The sequence below is a fragment of the Branchiostoma belcheri genome, unplaced genomic scaffold (assembly GCF_001625305.1).
Source record: "Branchiostoma belcheri isolate BF01 breed outbred unplaced genomic scaffold, Haploidv18h27 scaffold291, whole genome shotgun sequence".
NCBI lineage: Eukaryota > Metazoa > Chordata > Leptocardii > Amphioxiformes > Branchiostomatidae > Branchiostoma > Branchiostoma belcheri.
Genome location: NW_017803900.1, coordinates 135,643 through 143,797, shown reverse-complemented (window position 1 = coordinate 143,797; position 8,155 = coordinate 135,643). Strand labels below are relative to the sequence as shown.

Genomic DNA, 8,155 nt, shown 5'->3' with positions numbered 1-8,155 from the left:
TGTGTTATGTGGTTATCTGCCATCCACCTTCCGGCATGACAACAGACATCTTTGCCCATTTCCGGCATGTTGACCACTGTCAGAAGGCAACAAAAAGTTCTTGTTATGGGTTCACCACACCACGAAGTGGTGGTGAACCCATATTGCTTTTTCTGATGTTTCTTCTCCTCCTTCTCCTTCTCCTCCTTCTTCTTCTCCTGCCATTTTTAAAATGGATTCAGCTTCTTCATTTTAGGGCCTAAGGTCCTGAAATTTGGTATGGAGGTACAGTGGGCAAATACCCCTAGGCGTTTTTTAAATTTTTGTGATACAGGCTTTTAGAATGGTTTTATTTGAGTTTTTTGGCTGTGTTATAGCAAATGTATTACTGTGTTAGTGTGCCGTGTTTACCACGTCTGGGCATGAGTCATCACAATGGAATGCAGGGCATCAACCAATAGGCATGCAGCTTTCGTCTATACTTCTTGCTGATTGGCTGTTGGGATTTAACTTGATTAACACCTGCACAAAGCATTTCCACCTGCACAGAGCATTTCTTGCTGATTGGCTGTTGGGATTTAACTTGATTAACACCTGCACAGAGCATTTCCATACTGACAGTATGTCTTTATTCAAGTGTTTTGGTAGGTACTTCATGCTTTTCTGCTCCAGCATTGGAATGCGGGGCATGAACGTTTTTTTATTTATTTTGAAAATCAACAGTTTGCATTATGCAATTAAAAATCCTAACCAATAAAGTAGGGAATAGCTATCCAACTGTTGTTTTAGTTGTATGTTACTTCATATTATAGTTATATCAATGTAAATCATTGTTTTCCCTTGTGTTTCTCATTCTTTCCCTGCCATGTGGTAAAATGTGGTGAACCCATCGCTGTATTTGCTCCAAAGCAAATATTGGCCTTTCTAGTTTTTTTTTTTTCAAAATCAGGCAAAAATTAATGCGCGCTGATGTTATCTATAAAAATTACTTGCTGTGGCCTAAGTTAGAAAAGTTGAAAATAGATTTGGGTCTAAGTTAGAAAAGCTTTCAATTAGGGAAATAGAACTGCAAATTATTCCAATCTTAGACTAGTAATTCACCTACAATAGTAATAGGCTTGCCAATGCTGAAACTGATTGAGAGGTGTCAAATGATTCAATCTATGAGTTCTAGTTTTTGTACTAGTGAATTGGGATCTGAATATCAGGATTCCAATCTCTCCTAGGAGGATTCCAGATTCCCCTAGGAGGATTCCAGTCTCCCCTAGGGGAGATATGAATTCCAATCTCCCCTAGGAAGATTCCAGATTCTCCTAGAGGAGATAGGGATTCCAATCTCCCATAGGAGGATTCCAGATTCTCCTAGAGGAGATAGGGATTCCAATCTCTAATATGGTAAATAGGAATTCCAATCTCCCCTAGGAGGATTCCGAATTCCCCTGGATTACAATCTCCCCTATGACAATATTCTGTGAATCGTCTAATCATCATTGTTGTAACGGTTGGAAAAAAGGGAAACTAAGTCACTGCAAAAGTTGTTTTGTAAAAATCATTCACAAGAGAAAGCAAAGTCGAGCAAAACAATATACCTTTTGGACTGAGTATGAGTGTTAAAGCTTGAACAAAATTTAGCACAACATCATATTTGCATACAAAAATACTAACATCATATCCGAAGTGTTGAAAATTTTATGTGCGTTTGGTAGCATGTTGCTTGTTTATTTTATCGGCTTACATTTTACATTTCTGTAGCGACATCGTCTGATCAGCAGTACGTCAGATGGAACAAGAAATCGGATATTCCAAACTACTGATTTCTTTTTACTGATTTCCGTGACCTTCTATAGCATACAGACCTTTAGGAAGTGCATCTCTGGGCATCTTAGGCAAAATGAATTGTTTGTTGAATTACCATTGGAATGAATGTTCTAATATTCTCTCTGATACTAAGGACTTCCCCCTGTCATAAACTTTGCTACTTCATGGAAGGAGTCTGGTGTCTAGCCAGTGTACGCGTCATGTCCACAGCTCTTCTTATGTCCGACAGTCCAGTGTTGTTTCTGACAGTCACGGCTGCAGTACCGGGTCAACTTGCACCGGCCACACAGCTTCAGGGTGGACCTGTAGAAGAGGTAACAATCACACAATCTATTCAGAACTATTGTAGAATTCAGAAAAGTTGCAAAACTTAGACTGCGATAGGACGACTCCAGACTACGAGCTCATCTTTAATTACAGAACTTTATCTACGCAACAAAAGTACGTCGACTTTGGTAAAGTCTTTAACTACATGTAGATAGACAGACAGATACGTTGGTACAACGAAATTGACCTACGAACAAGACAATATACGAATCAACTTATACTACTTGTTCTAATGTCTAACACTCTTTGATGTATTTCCTATTTTCCTAAGGCCATGTTGATTTGATTATATGGATGACATCCGCGCGCGCATGCATTTTCGGTCGTTTCCACAAAAAAAGTTTTCAACCATACTGTAAATCATGCAAAACAGTTGCTAAATGAGCAAAAATATAACACAAGTTGCAAGGAAAACATTAAGAAACGATACCAATGTCATAGAATGCCAAAATCAAAGGAAAAAAGAAAAAAAATGTAAAGAAATGAATTCGAAGAGTAGATTATTCGCCATAACATATTATGTGCCATTTGTTCAACCTTCATGACCACGTAGATTTCATAGTGAAAGCAACTTTTTTTTGCAAAACTTTTTTTTATTCGCACGCGCGCATCAGTTTTGGGGTTCCCAGAGGATGTCATCCATATAATCAAATCAACATGGCCTTACGGTTATTACCTTCTAAATGAATTTGAATTTGGACTCAACCAAAAAAACAAATGTATAGGAGAGGTTTTATTAAAAATGATTTAAATTTAAATGTATTTCATCTGGGTCACTAGCATTTGAACATAGTATGACAAAGTATAGAGTTTTTCAAGTCTTCAAATTCAAGATTTCACATCTGTGTGAGGAATTTCTAAGTTGTGAATGTTTTGTTTCATTTTAATTTCTGAATATTCATGTCCCCTTCGGGTTCCATAACCAACAGACACAATAATAGAAGACGAAAGATTGGATATTAGATGACCTTTCAAGTTTTCAATTGTTTTCAGCCTGTGGAAAACCATTAAACCTCAAATTCGAAAATGAGCAAATATATAACGTAAGTTACAAAAAAAATATTGGAAAATGATACCAATGTAATAGGATGCCAAAAAAAACGAAAAAGACAAAATATTAAGAAATAATTTTAAAGGTAGATTATTTGCCATGTCTTATACTTTGTGCCATTTATTGAGCAGAAAGAAGAACAGGGACTACAAGAAGGTAATTTATGTTGTGTATCATCATTATCATGTTTAATTTTGTGATTTGACAAATTTGCACTTTGCGTTATATCATGGATGAGAACAGGACATTGACCGAACTGATTTTTTTGTTATAGGTTTTCCGGAAGGTTAAAGAAATGCTTCCCCAGGACCCACGGATGGCGTAATGGATTTTGAAGACGGCATGTGGGGCACGATCCAGTCAGTCTTCCTGAACTGCACAAGGAAGGGGCGTGCCTTCCATCTCACCTAGGCAATCTTCAAGAAGATCCAAAGGCTTGGTATGTAAAATTTAGCATTGTGCATAGTTGAAATAAAGATTCCATACTGCATTCCTGATTGCATAAAGATTACTTACAGGCAAATGATGTGTAGGACTAATCAGTTCTTTTACCCAGTACCTTAGTACCTAACCTAGTTGGTGTACTAGCATATTGCTACAATAAGATGAACCCTCTCACCTTTGCCCTTGGTTAAGTGTCGGGGTGCATGTCGAAATCCTAATAGGGCGAAAACTTTGCCGTACTACCTTCAGGGGCTTGTGGTAAATCTAGATAACAATTTCTTTCTACATTAACACGCCTGGAGAGGGGGGCGACGGCTATTCATAAGTTATGACGTAATGTGCATACGTGAAATTTTGGAACAATTTCCGAACCTAGAGGGTACCGTACTTAGGGCTATGTATTATACCTTAAATTGCGTGACATGTTCGTACATGTTTTCTAAGCACATGGTACTTCTTTTGAAGAAGTGGGGAACATAAGAAAGTAACCTGCATCATCAGTGTTGTATTCAACAGAGACGACTACTTGGACAGGACACTCCTCGCAATCCTTAAGTCTGCACTGGAGAAGCAGAAGGAGCTTGGGAAGAAGGGATGGAGATACTGAACTCCTTGAACTGTTTCTTCAGGAGTTTGACTTTAGTGTGCAGGTACGAACTCTAGTGTACGAAAATTAAACGTGCCAAAAGGAAAATGTAAAGTTTTGTTTTTGCTCCGTTTTCTCTTCTTCAGTTCCAAACAAATGCCAATGAGCTGGAGTAGACGGTTGTCACCATGGTTACTCAAGTTGTTGTGGAATGATATGGCGAGAGACAGAACAGAGTTGTGAGGCTTGTCATCATATAAATGAATATGTTTGGCTAAGAATAACCAGAGCAGTAATTTGCATGCTAGACCTTGTGCTTTGAAAACGTTAAAGTTCTAGTTAAGTTCTATTTATTTTCTGGTTTTAGGACATGTTCGACCTCCTCCCCGTCACGACAAACTTGGACTCTTCCATCAAGATGGCGATCAACTCTGCGATTGGCCAGGCGTGACGTCACGCAACATACTGACGTAATGCTACCTGCTGAAGGCGGGACGGCCAAATGACAAGCAATGAACTAAGTGCTGGTGACAACCTAATTCCCAAACCAATAAGTGGGCAGAGAATGACATGCCGATGCGGGTGACATGTCCCGGGCTTGGTTAAGGCACTAAGACTTACTAGACACTTTACCCAGTAAAAATCTCTCCTGTTGCTTTACAGTATAGTAGGACTCTCTAGAGTTGCATTTGATTACATGTTTTTATAGAGTATTGTGGTTGTTAATCGGTTTCAATATGTAAATTATATATAGCACAAACACTTAGTTTAATAGAAGTTGTCGTTGTTACTAATGATTAAGTAGTACTCAGTCTCTTAGTGTCACCGATGAAAGGTACAAAATGTAGTGGATGCTCTCTGAAACGTCTGACCGTTTCCAAAAACATGTCCAGTTTTTTGAGAAACTGCTTTTTGGCGTATAAAGTGTTTCGTTTATGCAAACAACCAAAACGGCCTCGGTTTGGAAATATGGCATAAGCATAACATTAGTAATTTTACCTGTACTTCTTATGGCAGTCATTAGGTGGCGCTATTGGGTTGTCTTTTCACCGGTTTGATCGAAGGTTGCACTAAGGAGAGAGCAACGTTCAAGGTTTGTGGTTCTTATTCGAACCACAAACCTTGAACGTTTACCATGTTTTTTTTCTTCCTTTCTGTGTCATAAATGGTTACGTAGTTGTTTCTTATTCTAGATCTCCAAGCTGAGTTTCAGACTTTAACGTATTTTTGACGTGTTTAATGAGTTTCTTGGGGATTTTCTCTTTGCACCGGTTTAGTTTTTTCGACAGTCTACGGTGCCGCATCGGATACGACCGTGCCGATTTCATACTGTCTTAACTTTCAGATTTGATACTGACTTGCTAGTTTGATACTGGCTTGTAGCCACAAAAAGATCCGCTCGGAGATAAGGTCTTGCTGTTTGCTATGAAAACTGTTAATATGATAAGTAATCTTAAACAAAACAATTATAACTGAGACGGTGCGACTTTATGAATATGTATTGGGCAGGTATATTAGCAGTAAAACTACTGAAAGTTAACTATATCTACAGAATTATACCAAAGCGCAAATAATAAACGAAATATCAAGTGATGTGAAATTATTTTTCGAAAAGAGTTGGGATCCGTCCAGATGTGAGTGGTGTAAACCTTACAATCTGCTCTTACGCAGCGTGTACTTACTGTACAAAACTGGTAAAGGTGTTTTACCGCGTACAGGTTATGAGATGTTGCAAACCGACGCAATTCGATCATTTTACAGATAAAAATCAATACTATTGGCTTAAGTTTTTTTTTCGAACCAAATGCTAGGTAATAGCTAAAATAATATAACTAGCTATAATAATATAACTAGTTAATAACAAGTTTTAGTGTAATAGTTCAGGATATTAACCAATAACATGGTTCACAACAATGATATTAATTCTAAAAGACATAAACTATAGACATGGATCCATTTATTGTATGACCAAAAAGTATGGTATGTAAAAGTCCACTTTGAATATGCAGAGGAGTCACTGTAAACAATTGAATGTTTTTGAAGGAGAAAGATTTTTTTAAGTCTACATAACTACGATGTCTACTTCTACTTTTTGCAAACTACTGAAATGTGTAATATATTTCGTCTTTTAGTATCATGATCTTAAGATGTAGTAAGGAGTAATTTTAATTTAAGGTATTTCTGAATGTAATAAGATGTTGGTTAGCGTAATATATGCTCGCGACTTTTGTACAAACCTCACAATTCAGCCGTAAGGTTGGTTTTGGTTTTCAATAAGCAATAGACGTTTCTTACATTTCATAAATCGTTCTACAAATAATTCACTTGAATTTTTTGGCAGTAATCAGATCTTTGACAGAGAATCACAGAGGACAAACAAACGAACACAGGTATTCTAGTTCTTGTATGACGATGTCACTGGTAGGGTGGATGGCGTCCCCGTGCCATTGTTGTGCTGTTGTCATTTCCCAGGCATCTACCAGAACAACGTTCATCCCCTCAAACATCTCTCTTATCACCAAGTCCAGCTGATACGCCAGCCAGTCTCCTGCTAGAAGCTCGTTCCCCGTCCGTGTGTTGGCAGACTTGATGACCACGAGGGTCTGGGGACTCCTCTGATGCAGCCGTTGAATCGCAGCTCGGATGGCCTCCATCCTCTCTCTGTACATGTCCACAGGGTACGTGGTGAAGTGAGCCCAGACAGAGATTCCGACAACATCGTTTGGCCCTCCTTCGATTTCATCAATGACGTTGGCAACGTACTGTAGGTGGAATGTCCGGGTCCATACGCAACGAAGAGGCGGTCCGTGCGATCGATATTTTACCGTTATGTTGTTTACTGTGTCACGGGCAAGCAGAGGTCCAGTCTGGTGGATGGCGTCCGGAAGTGGACTGTCGGAAAGTTTTAGGAGCGTCACCAAATGTTCGTGCCACTGTCGTATGGTGGAGTCTCCCATGAAATGTAGAGTCTTTCCCCTCAGACATGTCCTCCATTCTGATTGGTTGGAGAAGTGCCTGTTATGACAGACTAGTGAGTTCCAGACGTTTCCGTCATAAAATCCGGAGATCTGTGGGGTCGGAAGTCCCGGCATGCACCGCGTGCGATTAACCAATGGGTCCAACCCTGTTTGAACAAAAAAAGACTATGTGCAGTCAGTGCTAATTGTCTTTATGCTTATAAAACGATGTATTTCTGCATGTATTTACTTGTTTTTTGTACTTCTTTGTGATAGCACAATACACGCCGTCTACCCGTGTTTAGGCAACAGTTTTACAGTTTGCAACACTGCATGGTCTTTTGGAATTTCAAATAACTGCCTATAACAATGAGATCTAATTGCAACTTATATTGTTGTTGATTGTATTTAATAGTTATAATAAATATTGTACTTATAGAGTCTTGTCAATTTACTGGCACACATCGTGTCATGTACGATTGCTAAGCAATTTATATAAAATTAGTCAAACATGGAATACGGTTAGTTTTTGGACTTACCACTTGTGACATGAATCTTAGATGGGGATCCAGATATGGACTTCTTTATTCCATTCAGCCCTCTTTAACAAAGTAGAATAAACACGTAAATGACATGGTATAATAATTTGTGGACAGGTTAGAAGAACATAAGTTGTTCGCAACAAGAACAAACACTTTTTGACTGGACATGATACCATTAATTTAAAATAAATTAATCCGGATAAAAACTGAGCACACCAGTGATTCATTTGGGCCAAAATGGGTTGTAAATCAGTCAGGATTTTAACCTTAATTTCTTTGATCACGAGGGTATACAAGCATCTAGATTAGTGGCGAGGTTTTTTAAGAGAACTGGCACCAAAATTGAAGACTGGGGATTGAAGAGGACAAAATTGTCTTTATATTTAACCCTACCTAGACTACCTAAATTTAACCCTAGCTTTTTATGGCATGGGGGGAACGGGGGGGGGGG

General features: G+C 38.6%; 1 pseudogene; it reads right to left on the bottom strand.

Annotated features, from left to right (window-relative positions):
* Window positions 1-6,428: 6,428 nt before the first annotated feature.
* LOC109473182 overlaps window positions 6,429-8,155 on the bottom strand; it is a 12,847-nt pseudogene continuing 11,120 nt past the window's right edge.